Below are 18,578 nucleotides of genomic sequence, written 5' to 3'. Positions count from 1 at the left end.
TGATCAAACTGGGGTCCACAGAGATGCGCAGATCTCTGCCAGTCAAGCCTCCGTACCGTGAGTCCACCCCAGATCTGCCCACCTTTCCCAGGTGATCTAGGTCCCTAGGGGAGAGAGGATTTTTTGTTTGCTTGCTTGCTTGCTTGCTTGTTTTAACATAGGCTCCATGCCCAGCACAAAGCCCAACGTGGAGTTTGAACTCAACTTGAGAACCGAGCTGAAATCAAGAGTCAAACACTTAACCAAATGTACCACCCAGGTGTCCCCGAGAGCATTTTTTAAAATTCTACCTTCAGATAAATATTATGAAAGAATCTGGACTGAGAAGAAATACAATGGGTGTTGGAAAGATAAATAGATCCTGCGTCTCCAAGTTATGCATATTTGTTAAAATAGCCTGTACCCCAGGATCTTTATTTATGATTTTGAAAAGCAAACTGTTTGGAAAGCTATAATAACTTTAACTACAGCATAAAGGAAGGTACTATGTAGCATGATTTGCCTGCCATTATGTTATTTGTACTGTATAGATACAAATTTTCAGAATCAGATGTTTTATGGGAAATCATTACAATTCTGAAAATGTGACTGAACTTTTCCTAAACGTATCAAAACTAGAACAGCTTGTGAGCATACATAATTGACAACAAAGTTTATGAGGCAGTAGATGTCTACAAATATCAACAGAAATTTAACAGAACTATGTCGAAATTTGTTTTGTATATTACAGTCAGAAAAACAAATGCTCTCCGGCATGTATCTACCATTCACGTAGTTGGTGGCAATGAGCCCATTCGCAGAAGGGTAAAATTATTGGATGAGATCTCTGGGGCTTGACACTGATGGGGCTGCCATGGACAGCCATGCAGGTTGTGCACTGAACAACTGCAGGAGACCGCTGGGACATAAAGAATGACGTAAAAGGCGTTCCTGGAACTGCATGGTGCACAGCCCACACAGCGGCAGAGTTCATGAGTCGTGTTGAGGGAGAAGCAGGATCCACTCGTGTGCCCCCCGAAGAACACAAGCAAGAAAGAAGGCAAACTTGCACTCCTATTAAAAACAAAAAACCAAAACAACTCCCTAAACCCTTGTGCACTGTCCGTGGGAATGTAAATTGGTGCAGCCACTATGGAAAACAGCGTGGAGGTTCCTCAAAAAATTAAAAATAGGCCTATCATATGATCCGGCATCCTACTTCTGTGTATATATTTGAGGAAAAGAAAAACACCGACTCTGAATGGGTCACGCACGCGTGCCCGCTGCAGCATTACTTACTGCGCCAAGACATGGAAACAGCCTTGGAGTCTGCTGCTGGATGAACAGGTAAAGAAACTGTACCTGTACAAACACCTGTATACACCCACACATGGTGGGATGTTACTCAGCTGTGAAAACAAATAAAATCTTGCGCTTTGCAACCACATGAATGGGCCTTGAGGCTTTATGCTGAATGAAATAAGTCAGAGAAAAACAAATACTATTTGATCTCACTTGTGTGTACAATCTTACCCAAAAAAGCCAAGCTCGTAGATACAGAGAACAGACTGATGATTTCCAGAAGTGGGGGTTGGAAGAGTGAAAGGAGTGAAGGAAGTCAAAAGGTACAAATTTCTGATTATTAAAAAAAAAAGGAGGGGGGCATCTGGGTGGCTCAGAGATTGAGTTTCTGCCTTTGGCTCAGGTGTGATCCTGGGGTCCTGGGATCGAGTCCCACCTCCGGCTCCTTGCAGGGAGCCTGCTTCTCCCTTGGCCTCTGCCTCTCTCTGTGTGTCTCTCATAAATAAATAACTAAAACTTTACAAAAGAAAAAAAAAAAAGAAGGGGCACCAGGGTGGCTCAGTAGGTGAAGCATCTACCTTCAGCTCAGGTCATGATCCCGGGGTCCTGGGACAGAGCCTTGCATCAGACGGAGCCCGCTTCTCCCTCTCCCTCTGCCTACCACTCCCCCTGCTTATGCTCTCTTGCTCTCTCTCTCTCAAATAAATAAATAAAATATTTTTTTAAAAAAAGAAAATGGATTTGGATCCCTGGGTGACTCAGCGGTTTAGTGCCTGCCTTTGGTCCAGGGCGTGATCCTGGAGACCCAGGATCGAGTTCCACATCAGGATCCCTGCATGGAGCCTGCTTCTCCCTCTGCCTGTGTCTCTGCCTCTCTCTCTCTCTCTCTCTCTCTCTCTGTCTCTCATGAATGAATAAATAAATAAAATATTTTTAAATGGATAAAGAAAAAGATTCCTTACCAATCAGAACCACCTTCAATTCATTCATTCACCGATTCACTTGTTCATTCAGCTCTTAAATATTTGCACTCGTGCACATGCACACACACACACACACACACACTGATACCCAGGGTATCTGCATCTACCAGAGAACACTACTCCTTGGTCTGCTCTCACTCTGGGATCCATGATCTCACCCGCAAACCAAGTATTTTTCATCCTGTGGTCCTGCTCCTGGGTGCAGCTTTCTTTGCCCCCAGGGTTTGTGAGTTGGAACCCGTTGCCTTCTAACAACTGGGAAGGTTTTGTTTGCCTGTTTCAGGTTTGCATTTGAGAAAAGTCTCAAGCACACCCCCGGCCCCCGTCGCATGAGATGTGTTAGTAACTCTACCCAGCAGAACATGAAATGGTTTCTCGAGAGCTGCTCATGATAATAACCTAGAACAATTCCATGAGACATGATCCCGCTTTAGGCCCAGCAAGACCAATTGCATTCCAACAAATGATTTAGAGCTGGCCAAAAAAATCTCTCATAAATAAAATGGAAATGAATAAGCAATGAATTGGCATCTGTTATGGCTTTTGAAAATGTCCAGTTGGCTATGGATAGACTCTGGAGCTACTAACGTTTGTAGTACTTAGGACATCTCCTCGAGGACCACCCCCCACACACACACTCTGGAATTGGGTTCATTTAGCACTGGAAATTTCTTTGCTGAGTCTTTCCTGCCTAACTAGTATTTAATACTATCCCACACATCAACACACATTGAATAACTGCAAGAACTTGAGTCTCCTCTGGAGAAAAGAAGCTCAGGTAATTTACGAGTTAGAAAATGAGACCAAAGCAGAAAACAGTTGATGGAATTGGGACAATTTCACCCAGGGAAGAAACAGACTACACGATGGGTCACTAATTCTGGCAAGTTTATTAAAAGTTATTTCATGTGGGGCACTGACCATCTGGTTTCCCTTTCCTGAGCACTGAGAGGAAATGACTTGCAATTGCATCAGGAAGGATTTTGGTTGGAAAATAAGGAAGGATTTCCAGATGCTTAAGGTTATTAAATACTGGCTGCTGAGAGGCTATAGCATCACCTTCTGGAAATGATTCAGGGAACGACAACTGCTATCAGCCCAGGCCGTTTTAGGAGCAGTCTGAGCAGAGGACGCGGGACAAGTGAGGTGATCTCTCTGAAATGCCTTCCAGAGTTCTTCCTTGTGCTGAAAGTGCCTCTTGCAGGAGGGTACATAATGCCCAGGCTTCCAAAACATTCTTGCTGTTGGATTGCAGAGACCCTTCCTAGGGGCAGAAGGGGGGAGTTATCCGGCCCTGGCCCCACGTCTGTTGTGGGTGAGTCATGGGACCTGTAACATTATCAGGGTCTCTGTGCCCCCTTTGCTCTTTCTGAGCTTCTTAGCAGTGGTCAGGTAAGCCCTCCAGTGAGCCCCACCTGCTGTATGCATCAGTAGCCATTTCTGACCCCCTGGCATTTCCTCCCCTGCACCTGGATCTACTATTCTGCCTCCCTAATTGCAGGGGATGGCACCCACTCCAGGTCGCCATCCCCTGTCCCCTGTCCCTTGCCCACTGTGACTGTTCTAGTGTTGCCTTCAGCTCAAGTCATGATCCCGGGGTCTTGGGAAGGAGCCTTGCATCAGACGGAGCCCAGGGCAGGCCAATCAGAACTTTGCCCAGACTGTTCTACCCAAGGGTGCTGCTTCCTTTGTGGAGACAAGGATGGGGTCCCTGATGCCTGAAGCCATGTCTCCACTACCTGGAGAAAGCTGTTTTCAGAAGAATCCCAGGAGCTGGGAGGTAGAAAGGATGAATATGGAGAAAACTTTGCCAAGCCTCCAGGTCAGCCTGTCGGCCAGCCTCTCCTGCTTTTTCCTTTTAGGTTTCTCGAGTCAAAGAATACTCTCTTTTTCCCCTGAAGCTAATTTGAGTTGGCTTTCTGTTGTTTGCAACCCAAAAGTCCTGATGAATATGGAGTAGGAATGAGGTCCCCAGGATGTGGGTGTTAGCAAGAGCCAAGGGCATTGAAGATAGGGCCATGCTGTTCTGTATTAGAAATGTCCATCAGTGGGGCACCTGGATGGCTCAGTGGTCGAGCATCTGCCTACGGCTCAGGTCATGATCCCCAGGTCCTGGGATTGAGTCCTGCATCAGGCTCCCTGCAGAGAGCCTGCTTCTCTCTCAGCCTAGTCTGGGCCTCTCTCTCTATGTGTTCCTCATGAATAAATAAATAAAATCTTTTTTAAAAAACAGAATCCATCAGAAGTGTCCATTCATCTCTGGAGAGAAGAAGGAAAGGATAGAAAGAAGAGGGAGAAGCAAGGAGTCAAGAGGGCCGACTGCAGGTCACCACCCTGACTGAACTTGCAGAGGATCCAGCGTGCTCCCAAGAGCAGCAGGAGGTGACGCAGGATTTCCAAAAGCTTGCTGCGTGCTGGGGAAGTGAATATTCCCTTGACCCACAAACTTTTGGAGAAAGTTCCACTACGTGCAAGCGGCCTATATTCATGGCAGTCGGAAGGTGGGCAATGAATTCAAAAGAAGGAGTGTCGGGCTGCAGTTGGGCTCACCATCAGGTGAAAATAAAAGGCAACCCCCTAAGAGGCAGAACCTGGAAGGAGAACTCTTTAAGGCAGGAAATCAAGAATTCTGGTCTGACTTCCACCACGGTAAGCTGTGGACCATTTGCAGACAGCTAAGGGGTGGGCTTTTGATTTCCGTGGGGCCCAGAAGAAGTATTTGAGTCATTTGAGTCGCTGTTATCTAGATGCCATGGGACCTAGGGGCCCTGGAAGTAAATAAAATGCTTTCCTCTGGTAATAAGGTCACAGTGATTTAGGATCTATACCTGAGCAGCCCTTAAGCCAGACCCGGTCCCATTTGCATGGGGCATTTTATTTTTTTATTTATTTTTTATTTTTTTATTTTATTTATTTATTTATTTATTTATTTATTTATTTATTTATTTATTTATTTATTTATTTATTTTGCGTGGGGCATTTTATAAGCAAAGGGCGGATGGGGAGCAAGCAAGAAAGGTTTTCCCAAGTCTTTGGGGAGCTGAGCAGGAGGCAGCATCAGAAAGAAATTGTGACCAAGACAGTGTCAGTCAAGCCAACACAATTATCGCCCCTAAATTGTGAAATGGAAGGCAGTAGCTTTTGGAATGACATTGATCTGGGCGAAAATTACCCAGAACACTGTTTTAAGGAACAAGCTACCTTTTTCGACAGTGCTAAGCTGATGCCCAGACTACCTTACCATTACCCTTTAACAAAGAAGATTTAATGTGAGAGAAGCTAAACTTCCATTAAGTCATTTCAAACACCCCGATTCATATTTACTAATAACGATGATTTCCAAAAGCTCATTCCTGCAACCGAGCGGGCGGCGCAGCAGGCCAACGCTGCGCACGGAGTAATCTCCGTGAATAATTGCCTGTCAGCGTTGCATATTAAAGAGAAAACAGCAAGCTTACGAGACAACGCTTTGGTCTGATTTCTAACTTGAAGACACAAAGCAGAAAACTCAGCTTGAGGAAAATGCTTTTAGACTTTCAAGTTTACATGACATTTGGGAGTCTCAGCCCCATAGGAAGGGACTTAGAGCCATCGACGGATGCCCTGAAACTCAGCATTGGATTTCTTTTCTGCATGCCTGTATTGTGAGCCTTTTCTAGGAAGAGGGTTGATAGAAGGAATACGACCCCCAAACATTTTAGAAACACTGAATAAATGGACCTCTACTGGTGCTGCCCAGTAGAATTTTCTGGAATGATGGGAATATTTTCTGTCTGCGCCGTCCAGAATGGTAGCCGTCAGCCACATGTCGCTATTGAGCGCATGAAATATGGCTGGTGCAACTGACCAACTGAATCCTTTATTTTGTATAATTTTAATTAATTTAAATCCTGAAAGGCGAAATTATAGAAATACAAAACAGATGGTTGTGAGGGACTTGGGGTTGATAGAAGGTTGACCACCAAGGAGCAACCCAAGGGGATATTTTATTTTATTATTTTTTTTTTCAAGGGGATATTTTAAAGTGAACAAACTCTTCTGGGTCTTCAGGGTGGTGGTGGTTACTTGACTCTATGCAATTGTCAAAGCCAAGGAACCGTGCATGAAAAATACTGCATGTAGGGAATTTGTTGTATGTGAATTGAAAATAAAAATTTTAAAGATTTAATTGGCTGCAGTGGTTAGTGGCTACCAAACTGGATGTGCAGCTCTAGACTGTCGCTTGAAAAGGCCTACACGTGCTGCCTTCAGCTAAGATCGTGATCGCGGGGTCCTGGGATCGAGGCCCTAGTTGGGTTCCCTGCTCAACAGTGACCCTGCTTCTCCCTCTCCCTCTGCCTGCCACTCCCCTGCTCATGCCCCCTCTCTCTCTCTCTGTCAAATAAATAAAATCTTTGGGGAAAAAAAAGGCCTACATGTACGTGCATCAGCCATGATGTACCTGAGCTCACCTGACCAACAGATTCATTAGCTTAGAAATTGTTGCCCAAACCATCACTGTAATAAAGTGCATTCCTGCCTCACTGACAAGGGCAACAGGCTGAGCACAGGATGTTGACTCCTGTCCCAATCCCTCCATCTCTGCTGAGTGGGCCCAACCCGCCTTGGCTACCACAAAGTCCAGCAAAGCAATCTCGTCGTACGTCTACTGCCACCGTCCCAGGTTCCAGTCTCTCGCCAGTGTTGGGGCTGAGCTCCTGCGTTTGCACCATCCACAGAGTCCTGCAGGCAGAGAATAGGCACGTGGCCTGAACACGCAGTGAGAGCCTGCGGAACCTCCCCTGGCAACAACAGGCATCTTCCCCAGAAGCAATCCCACGACCCTGGCGGACACAGCCCTGGCTCTTTCCCAGGTGAGCCTGCATTTGTTTCCTGGAACCTCCCTGACAAAGTCCTGAAAACCTAGTGGCTTAAAACAATAGAAATGGATTGTCCTGTGGAGGCTAGCAGTTTGAAATCAAGGTGTGGGCAAGGATGGCATATTCTTGAGTGTCCCAAGGGAGACTACACGCCACGGCTCCCTTGTAGCTTCTGGAGGGTTCCAGATGTCCTCATTGTTTATTGGCTTGTGGCCACAGCACTCGGGTCTCTGATTCCACTTCCCCCTTCACATGGCATTCTCTCAGCTGTGTCTCTCTGAATCTCTGTGCCCAAATTTCCCTTTTCTTATGAGGACACTAGAAATTGGTGTTGGGCCCCTCCTAATTCATATACTCTCATCTTAATGACATCTGCAAAGATCCTCTTTCCAAAAAAGGTCATAACCCCAGATAACAGGACTTCAATGTATCCCTTTCACAACTGAAACCTAAGAGATCCCAACCATTGTTGGGACACAGTCCCTTTCCCAGGGTGGAATATTCCAGACCAGATACGGCTTCACCTGACTATCTTTCATTTCATTTGCTTGTGTGTGCACGTGTGTTTTCCACTGCAGTGCTTTTGCCATAATGTGAGTGTCCTGTTCAGGGCAAAGTGGGGTGGTGCCAGGCCAGTGTCTATCCTTAAAATTCGGTGGAAACTTCCCTTTGTTAACCAAAGGGCAGGCCCCTGAGGCATAGGCATGGCCTCTCCTGAGTCAGGGGCCCTTGAGCTGATTGGCCCAACTCTGGCCACCTGAGCAACTGTGGCCAGAGCAACTGTGATGCAATAGACCAGAGAAACTGGGATTGATTGATTGATTCTAACACATGCTTCCTACCACAGGTGACGTTGAGTTAGTTCACTTTTGAGCCTTCTTACAGGTAAAACATTGTGCGTCTCTTTGTTTATTGCTCTCAGAAATGTTATAAGGAGTACAAGTACGTCTTAAGTCCACTCTGAAAACGATCACTTCCTAATTTCTTCTTTCTTTTTTTTTTTTTAAGATTTTATTTATTTATTCATGAGAGATTCAGAGAGAGGCAGAGACACAGGCAGAGGGAGAAGTAGGCTCCACGCAGGGAGCCCGATGTGGGACTCGATCCCGGGACCCCAGTATCATGCCCTGGGCCGAAGGCAGGTGCTAAGCCACTGAGCCACCCAGGGATCCCCTAATTTCTCCTTTCTTTTTCTTCATTAGTCATGTGTACATATAATGCCTACTTCTTGGGCGGTTTCACTCATTGGATAATATACATACTGAGCACCTAGTGGCTAACTGGTAAACATTACCTTCCTGACTTTTTTGCTTTCACTCTTCCACACACATAGGGGCCTTAAAAAACAATTTTTATTTAATATAAAAATGAAGACAAATATAAAGAGTAAATTAAAATATCTGTAATTCCCTCACCCAGATATAATTATTGTTTAAATGCTTATGTATTTTCCTTACAGTCTTTGTTAACGCAAATGTTTACACACACTATTTCTGCCAACTTGGTTTCATTCTGTACATATTTGTTTTGCGACCTCTCTCACTTAACAAGACAGTACATTTTCATATTTAATTAAGTGGTCTTCTAAAGCATGGTTTATAAAGGCTGCAGAGTAATCCGTCGTGGATATAACATACTTCTTCAATGCGTAACCTTTCGTCAGCAATGTTGGCTGTTCCCAATTTTTTACTATTTTGAAGAATATCGTCAGAGGCATTCTTACAGGTGGAGCATTGTGCACCTCTTTGTTTATTCTTCTTAGAAATGTTATAAGGAGGGACACCTGGGCGGCTCAGGGGTTGAGCGTCTGCCTTTGGCTCAGGGCATGATCCCAGGGTCCAGGATCGAGTCCCACATCGTGCTCCCTACAGGGGTCTGCTTGTGTCCCTGTCTCTCTCTCTCTGTGTCTCTCATGAATAAATAAATAAATAAATCTTTAAAAAAAAAAGAAATGTTATAAGGAGCAGAGATATGTCTTAAGTCCATTCTGAAAATGATCACTTCTGAATTTGTCCTTTCTTCTTCCTTCTTTTTTCCCTTCTTTTCATCTCAGCCAGTAACCTGCCCTCTGTGTCCCACTGAGCAAGCAGAAGCCGTCAGAACAAAGTTCAGTTCTTCCGCTGGGGCACTGGGACCTGACCTCCCTGCTACTCAGGGATGCTGCTCCTAGAACCTTCCTTCCTCTCCTGCATCCCCAGATCTCTACTGGATCTGGATCATCCCCAATACCGTGCAAACATGCTGACTGCCCTCCTATACTCATCTTCTGTACCTGCTATAACAAATCACTGCAAACTTTCTGGCTTAAAGTAACACAAATATATTATCTTACTGTCTTGGAGGTCAGAAGTCCAAAATGGGACTTCACTGGGTGAAAATCAAGGTATCAGGGGTTGCATTCCTTTGGAAGCTCTGGGGAAGAATCCATCTCCTTGCCATTTTCAGCTTTGACAGGCTTCTCATATTCCTTAGCTCATGGTCTTTCCTTCCATCTTCAAAGTGAGCAACATATCATGTTCAAATCTCTCTCTGGCTGACCCTTCTGCCTCTCCCTTATAAAGATCCTGTGATGGGACACCTGGGTGGCTTAGTGGTTGAGCATCTGCCTTTGGCTCAGGTCATGATCCAAGGGTCATAGGATCAAGTCCCATATCGGGCTCCCTGCATAGAGCCTGCTTCTCCCTCTGCCTGTGTCTCCACCTCTCTCTATGTCTCTCATGAATAAATACATAAAAACTTAAAAAAAAAGACCCTGTGATTACATTGAGCCCACCCAGATAATCCAGGATAATTTCATCATCTCAAAATCCTTCACTTAATCACATCTGCAATGGTACCTTCTGGCATGTAAGGTGAACTACTCAAATATATGGACATCTTTGGGAAATATTATCCTGCCAACATCTACCATCTTACTCCCAGAACCCACTCCAGTTGGACCTTTACCCCCACCCACAAGTGTCCTGCTCCTGCCAGGTCACCTGTGATCTCCATGGTGCCACATCCAGGGGTCCAGGTCTCCTGTGCTCTGATGTCTCTGCTACATTTGATTAACTGATCATTCTTTCCTGCATGGAACATCTTTTAGCTTTTAGGATGCCAGGATTTCTTGGCTTTCCCCTTATTTCACTGGTGGCACCTTCTCAATCTCTCTAACTAAATCCTTCCCCTCCCCTTGACCATTGTGTACCTCAGGATGCAAAATCTTTATCTGCACTGACTCCTGGGGTGACCTCATTTGGTCCTATGATGTGGAACATTACCTACTTACTGATGGTGCCCAAATCCGTATTCCCAGTCCTACCTCTCCTCTGAGCTTGCAGACTCAGAAAGTTCCCTTTGAAACAATAGATGTTGGTGAGGATGTGGAGAAGAGGAACCCTCGTATGCTGTTGGTAGGAATGCAAGCTGATGCAGCCACTCTAGAAAACAGTATGGATATTCCTCAAAAAAGTTGAAAATAGAGCTACCCTCTGACCCTACAATTGCACTACTGGGTAGTTACCCCAAAGATACAAATGTAGTGCTCTGAAGGGATACCTGCACCCCAATGTTTATAACAGCAATGTCCACAATAGCCAAACTATGGAAAGAGCCTAGATGTCCATCGACAGATGAATGGATAAAAAAGATGTGAGAGATACACAGACAGACACACACACATACACACACACACACACCATGGAGTACTACTCAGCCATCAAAAAAGAAATCTTGCCATTTGCAACAACATGGATGGAACTAGAGGGTTGTATGCCAAGCAAAATAAGTCAGTCAGAGAAAGACAATTATTATATGATCTCACTCATATGTGAAATTTAAGAAACAAAACAGAATCATAAGAGGGGAGAGAAAAAATAAAACAAGACAAAATCAGAGAAGAAGACAAATCATAAGAGATTCTTAATCCTAGGAAACAAACTGAGGGTTGCAGGGCAGGTGGATGGGGTAACTGGGTGATGGGCATTAAAGAGGGCATGTAGGGATCCCTGGGTGGCTCAGTGGTTTAGCGCCTGCCTTCAGCTCAGGGCATGATCCTGGAGTCCCGGGATCGAGTCCCAAGTCAGGCTCCCTGCATGGAGCCTGCTTCTCCCTCTGCCTGTGTCTCTGCCTCTCTTTCTCTCTCTCTCTCTCTCTCTCTCTCTCTGTCTCTCATGAATAAATAAAATATTTTTTAAAAAAACATAAAAAGGAAAATTAAATAAACATATTTAAATATATCTCAAAAAATACATATATTTAGAAGAGCCCCAGTGAGTGGGCCAGGCAGTGGTTCTGAGACTGGGCTTGCAGCAGAAGCAGCTCAAGACAGTTTTGACAATATCAATGCCTGGATCCTCCCCAGATTGCAAATCAGAACCTCTGGGACACGAGGTGCCAGGATCAGTACATTTTATTTTATTTTTTTAAGACTTTATTTATTCATGAGAGACACAGAGAGAGAGAGAGGCAGAGACACAGGCAGAGGGAGAAGCAGGCTCCATGCAGGGAGCCTGATGTGGGACTCGATCCCAAGTCTCCAGGATCAGGCCCTGGGCTGCAGGTGGCACTAAACCGCTGACCACCCGGGCTGCCCAGATCAGTACATTTTGAAAGTTCTCCAAATGATTCTGCTATCAGGACTGAGAACCACTAGTCAAGTGTAGGAACATGGATAAGGTGAGAAGGAAAAGATACAGAGGCATGAGCCCAAGCTGTCCAGTGATCATTTATGTGGATACTGAAGTATCCACATGGATACTATACGGAGACAGAGCTACAGAGCAAAGAAATCCAGTTCTAAGTACAGATGCTTTCCTGGTCTGGTCTCCTGGGTGTTTTATTGAGATAAGATGGACAGCTCGTGAGGGGTAGTTGGGAGTGTGATCTGACCAGGGGCATGTGAGCCTCTTAGGCTTTCCCTCAAATTCTTCTGTGGCTGGGGTTGAGGCCCAGGAGTGGGATGATCTAAATAAGATCACTCTGAGGTTGAGGCCTCTCTTGTGTCTCTGGTAGGCAGAATAATGGCCCCGTGTAGTGAGTTAGATGGTGTCTCCCCCCAAATCCATGTCTACCCTGAAACTCAGGAAGAGATTCTTTGGAAATAGGGTCTCTGCAGTGAAATTAAGATCATACTGGGTCAGGGTGGCCCTTAACTCCGATGACCAGTGTCTTGATGAGAAGAAAGGACATGAGAGAGGGTACCCATGTGAAGACCATGGCCAAGATTGAAGTGATAAAGCTTCAAGCAAGGAACACCAAAGATTGCTGTAGCCACCCAAAACTAGAAGCAGGAAAGGGGGCACCTGGGTGGCTCAGTGATTGAGTGTCTGCCTTTGGCTCAGGTTGTGATCCCGGGGTCCTGGGATTGAGTCCCACATCAGGCTCCTTGCCAGGAGCCTGCTTCTCCCTCTGCCTCTGTCTCTGCCTTTCTCTCTCTGTCTCTCATGAATAAATAAATAAAATCTTTTAAAAAATAAAATAAAAGGAAGAAGCAGGAAAGGATTCTTCCATAGAAACTTTAGAGGGAGCATAGCCATAGGGACACCCATTAGTCTCTAGAACTGTGAGAGAATAAATTTCTGTTTTTTAAGCCACCCAATTTTTGGCACTTTGTTATAGCATCCCTAGGGCCCCCAAAGATGTCCACATCTGAGTCCCCAGGTCCTATAAATGCATTATGTTTCATGGCAAGGGGGAAATAAGATTGCAGATGGAATTAAGGCTGCTAATCATCTGAGTTTAAACTAGGGAGATTATTCTGGATTATCCAGGTGATCTCATTGTAGTCATAAGGGTCCTTACAAGTGGCAGAGGAAGACAGAGGATTCAGTATCATAAGGATATGATTTTGGAAAGACTCAATTGATCATTGGCTTCAAAGATGAAGATCTGATGAGAGGTTTAGATGTCACATTTCCAAAGAACGTAAACACATATATGCAAAATTTTGCCTTGATTACAAACCTGCTGCAAGGTCAAGCCTGCTGCAATTTCTTATGGTGGAGAGCATGAAGAAGACACCTTATTTCAAAAAGGGATTCTTGTCCCACTAACATGTCCCATAAACAAAAATTTCAAATACATAATGGAAGGCCTTTTTATTCCCTCAGGATGAAGATTTCACCTCTGGGAAAGAAGGGAAGAAATCTCTTTTTAAAAAAATGGATCTAGGTATATGCCCAAAACAGTCAAATGCAAAGACTCAGAGTCTTATACACAGTGTCCACAGCATGATTCACAATAGCCAGAAGGTTCCAAGGAAACAACTGAAATGTCCATTGACTGAGGCACAGATAAACAAAACGTGGTCCTTCCATACAACGGAATATTATCCCTCCTTAAACAGGAACAAAATACTGACACTGGCTACGACATGGCTGGACTCGAAAACATTATGCTAAGAAAAATATACACACCAGACACAGAAGAACAAATATTATATGATTCCACTTATATGCTGTGTCTGAACTAAAAAAAAATTTATAGAGACAAAAAGTAGAACAGAGGAGAAAGAGAAAATCAAGAGTAATTGTTGAAGGCGTGCAGAGTGTTCACTGGGAATGAAAAAGTTCTGAACACGAGTAGTAGGGGCAGCTGAACAACAGTGTGAACGTGAATAAAGCCAAGTAACTATACACTTAAAACAGTTAAAGAACTATTTTATGTTGTGTACACTTTACCATAAGAATAAATAGTCCTCCTCCCAGGACTATTTCCTGGAAGGACTTTCCCAGGAAGCCCTGGGTGGAGAGCCCAGCAAAGACCTAGAAGAACTGTCCACATTAGTATGTAATATAATTTTAAAAGAGAACAAAAGTAATAGGACTAAAAAAATTCTTTGCAAATAAAAACACAAAATGACGACTGACACTCAGCTGCTCTGGGCTGCTCACCTGTAGATCTATTATTCACTCAGTTGACCACTATTTACTAAGGTTTCACACCTGCCGCAGCCGCGCTAGCCGGGGTAGGCAACCGCGCACGAGTGTACCCACTCCTCCCTACCGGTGGCTGGAGGCTGGGTGCCAGCTACGCCGCCAGGTCCCCTTCACAACCAAGTCACTCTCTCTCCCACCTGCCGGGAGTGGGGGCCGTCAGCTGAGTCTCCCCCCAAGTATCACAGAGGCTGTCACCAGGCAAAGATCATGCCTCCCACCTGGGGGCAGCCGCATCCGGGGGCCAGTCTGTGATGGGTGATGGGGTATGAAGGTCAGGCTGAGGGGGCCACCCCACTCCCTCGCCCCACGTGATGGGCGGAGGCCAGTGTCTGGCCCGAGTCCCAGCTCAGAGCCTTCCTTTGCCAAATCCTGCTTCGCCTGCCCCGCACCCCCTCCACCCTGTAAGAGGTTGAAGGCTTCTGGCCCAAAAGCTTCCTGCCCACAAATCTCCTTCACAGGACCCGTTTCTCAGAACTCGACCTCAGACACAGGGGAAGCAACCCCAGATCGTCAACCATGAGAAGACCAACCCCCAGTGCTCCTCACTACAAGGAGAGAGAAAAGTGTCTCCCTGGATGGTCAGGTTGGTCTTGTTTGGGGCGGTGGGGGTGGATTTCATCTGAGATGTGAAGGATGGAAAGGACTTCTGGTGGCCACAGGTGGGAAGGCATTGCCCCAAATGGGACATGTGTGGGCAAAGATGAGAAGTGTGGGAAGGCAGGGCGTGTCCCCCAGGCGGTGGAGAGCCTGCTGGGGCCTGGGGCTGCCGGGGCAGCAGCGAGGGGAGGCGCGAGCCTGGCTGACCTGTCCCTGACCTCACCCCTGTTCAGGCCCAGAGGCCCCTCCCTGATGAGTCAAGAAGGAGTTACCTGCGAACAAGTCAAGGAAGATGTTAGAACCAGAGGAGCATCAGGACCTTGTGATAAAAGAGCTCAGAGAAATTATATATGCACTGAATATGGATGTCTGAGAGGTGGGGAAGATTCCTTGGGGAGATAAATGGTTAAAGGAATCGTAACATCTTGTTCCGAATGCTTCCTTTTATCCGTTCCGTGTAGATACGTACAATGACCTGCAGGAAAAGATGGCAGGTGTTATTGCTAACACCTCTTTTTATAGATGATGATTCAGACAGAGACAGAGAGAGAGAGAGATTAAGCAATTTGTCTAAGGTCAATGACTTGTAGAATTCTGTTCTTGCAGGGCCGTAGGGAAGTAGAGCAGCATACTTAACGCTAACATTAGTAGAATTTATGAATATAGACGCTTCTGGGAGCTTAAAAGTAACCCACACCATTCGTGTAACAAACAAGAACACTGAGATCCAAGGAGGTCAACTAGCCCGTCCAAGACCACAGAGCTCTTAGAATTAGACTGGATCCCAATTCATGAAAATCCTTAGGACGGAGCAGCTATGGAAAATTCTGCCCACAACATGGTGGGATTTGGTGTTGAAGCCTCCTTTGGCTTCCCACCAGCTGTATGAGCAGCCCAACAGACACGCACTTGGCTAGGTCCCTATGACTGGTGAGCAGGAGCTCTAGACATTATTACTTCTGTGTGCTCCACTGAGATCCAGAAAGCTCTCAATGTGTTCCACTAGGCAGTGAGATGACATCAAAGTACAACTTTTACGATGTGATGTCTTGTGGCTGGAGGCCCTTGCTATAGCATGTGGGCCTGTCAGGATGCCAGTTCACTCAGCTGTCTAGCCTTATGTCACCTTATTCTATTCAACTTGCCTGGGCCCCAGCAGCATGGACGCCCCACACCGCCCCCCTGAGCCTACCGTGTTGTCATGATCTAGCACCTCTACACACACGGTGCTCATTTTCTGGTCTCTGCTTTCCTCTGCTATGCCAGGAAAATCTTACTTCTTCAAGACTCATTTTTTTCTTAAAAATTTTTTTGTGGTGTGCCTGGGTGGCTCAGTCAGTCAAGTATCTGCTTTCAGCTCAGGTCATGATCTCAGAGTCCTGGGATCCAGTCCCATGTCCTGGTCCCTGCTCAGTGGGGAGTATGCTTCTCCTTCTCCCTCTCCATCTGCCCACTTATGCTCTCTCTCTCTCTCTCTCTTTCATGTGGATGAATAAAATCTTTTAAAAAAAATTTTGCGCTCATGTTTATAGCAACAATAGTCACTACAGTGAAGAGGAGGAAACAATACATATGCCCATCCAAGAATGCATGGATAAACAAAATGTGGCCTATTCATACAACAGAATATTATTCTGCCTTAAAAAGGAAGGAAATAGGGGATCCCTCGGTGGCTCAGTGGTTTAGCACCTGCCTTTGGCCCAGGGCATGATCCTGGAGTCCCTGGATTGAGTCCCACGTCGGGCTCCCTGCATGAAGCCTGCTTCTCTCTCTGCCTGTGTCTCTGCCTCTCTCTCTCTCTCTCTCTCTCTCTGTGTGTGTGTAGCTCTCATGAATTAATTAATTAATTAATTAAAGGAAGGAAATTCTGACACAATGCTACAATGTGGATGAACTTTGAAGACGTTATGCTAAGTGAAATAAGCCAGCCATTAAAGACAAATACCACGTGATTCCATATCTGTGAGGTCCCTAGAGTCATCAAATCCACAGAGTCAGAAGGTTGAATGGTTGCCAGGGACTGGTGGGAGGGAGAATTATTATTTCATAGGTGCAGCTTAGGAAGATGAAAAGTTTCTGCAGACTGATTGCACAACAATGTGAATATACTTAACAATCCTGAGCTGTGCACTCAGACATGGTTAAAATGGTAAATTGCATGTTATATGTATTTTGAAATACAAAAAATTTGAATACAAATACAATTTGGGAAAAAAAAAAGCCTATCCTCTGCAAAGTATTCCTTGAGTCCCCACATGGGTGATCCACTCCCACCCAGGTCTCTCCAGGGTTCTCTGGACACACTTCCATTGATGTGCTGGTACTGCTACCGTGTAATTACTTACTGATGTGCTTCCTTCCACCAACTAAGGGATCTATTAAGAAAAGGATGGCCTGATTGCTTTGGTCTCTGTAGCCACAGCCCCTATGCAGTTGCCTGTACATGGCCAGGGCTCAGCCAGTGTTTGCTGATCAATTAGGACCCTAAGTAGGATGTTACCATGAGGTGTCAAGCCGTCCCAGCTCTTTGATATGATCATAGGTCCGTGGAGACACAACCTGGTGCTTCTACAACTGACAAGTCATTTATAAAGAATTGGCTTGACAGATTGAACACTTTCCCCTTGAAAAATGGAGATGAATAAGAAAATATTGAGCATCCTGAAGCAATTGGATGATTTACAGCGACATTAACGAGAGCTGAGCCCTGCCCAGCTCAACTTTGCTTTGTTGGCATCTAATGCACCTCCATAGCCTTCCTCCCCTTATCGAGATCTGCAATCCACAAGCCTATAAATATTGTAGTAGCATATGACCAGGGGTGTCAGAGATGTCAGCCGTGGTGATAAAAGTGTCTATCGAAGAAGCTTGAGGGTGCATCGCGGTGAAGGATGGACTGGAGACAGTCCATGGTGAATGTTAATTACAGGGCTGGGTTTGGGATCCAGGCAGAGAGGCTGCGGTGGAGGGTGGGAGGAAGGGGGGACCAGGGCCAAGGGCTGTCCTGGGTCGTTCCTCATTCCTCCACCCCGAGTTGTTTGCTGCCTCAGTGCTCGCGCTTCGGGCCCAGTTTTGAGGTGTTATTGGGTCTCCACGTAGGTCCCGCATGTTTTCATAGTTCCCCAGTTCTTACACCATCTCCACCTCATCCCTGTGGTCAGCCTCTGGCCTTGGCTGTGAAGAGGAACCAGCTGGCTGGGGCAGGTGCCCCTCAGATGGGTGAGCCGTAATCCCAGGGGTCATCAGTGGGAATGGGGTGAAGGGGTGGGAGCTGATTGGAAATGTGTCTCAGAGTCAAGATCACCCAGATGGTCCGGAACGATTCATGCAAGAACCTCTGGGGAATAAGGGTTTGAAAGGGGTCTGAAAGCAAACAGCAATGCCTGCCCACAACCGAAGGCTTCGCTGACAGCAATAACAGTCATAACTTACACTGGCTGAACTTACTTCGTTCGGTCTAACAGTAATAACCTACATCGGCTCAGTGGTAAGCACTGCGCTACGCGTTTTTAATGGACTATCTCATTGAGTCCTCCAATAACTCCATAGAGCATATTCATTAGCTCCACTTTCCTGTTAAGGAAACCGAGGAACTGAGAGGCCAGGTGACCTGCTCTAGGACCTGTGTGATGCCTGGATGGGGACCAGCTTGGGGAGGCTGGACAGAACCATCATAAATCAGGATAAAGAGCCGCAACCCTGGGGCTGGGTCGCTGTGAAAACACACGCTGGAGATGTGCCAGTGATTGTAGGCAGATGGTCAGATGCTGTGACTAAAATACCATCCAGGTGCCAAGCATTCATATTAATCAGAGGGTAGGTTGATATTTCAGTAAAGGGGCCATAGAGAAAGAGGCTACAGAGACAGTCCCCACCCGAGACAGTGAGTTCCAGGTAGTGAGACCACCTGGCTGCACACAATGTCCGAGTGACCCAGA

The 18,578-nt window shown here is 45.9% G+C and overlaps 2 long non-coding RNA genes across 2 annotated transcripts; one reads left to right on the top strand and one right to left on the bottom strand.

The window, feature by feature from the left end:
* Positions 1 to 3,135: 3,135 nt before the first annotated feature.
* Positions 3,136 to 7,841, bottom strand: LOC140620521 (uncharacterized). Its single transcript, XR_012020277.1, has 3 exons — positions 7,648 to 7,841; positions 6,908 to 6,986; positions 3,136 to 3,528 (listed from the first exon to the last, which is right to left on the bottom strand). It is a non-coding gene; the product is annotated as an uncharacterized lncRNA (long non-coding RNA).
* A 75-nt stretch (positions 7,842 to 7,916) lies between these two features.
* LOC140620520 (uncharacterized) lies at positions 7,917 to 15,061 on the top strand. Its single transcript, XR_012020276.1, has 4 exons — positions 7,917 to 8,008; positions 13,216 to 13,276; positions 14,502 to 14,626; positions 14,874 to 15,061. It is a non-coding gene; the product is annotated as an uncharacterized lncRNA (long non-coding RNA).
* The last annotated feature ends 3,517 nt before the right edge of the window (positions 15,062 to 18,578 follow it).

The sequence above is a fragment of the Canis lupus genome, chromosome 29 (genome assembly GCF_048164855.1).
Source record: "Canis lupus baileyi chromosome 29, mCanLup2.hap1, whole genome shotgun sequence".
In the NCBI taxonomy this organism is placed as follows: domain Eukaryota; kingdom Metazoa; phylum Chordata; class Mammalia; order Carnivora; family Canidae; genus Canis; species Canis lupus.
This window is presented reverse-complemented; position numbering and strand designations above follow the sequence as displayed.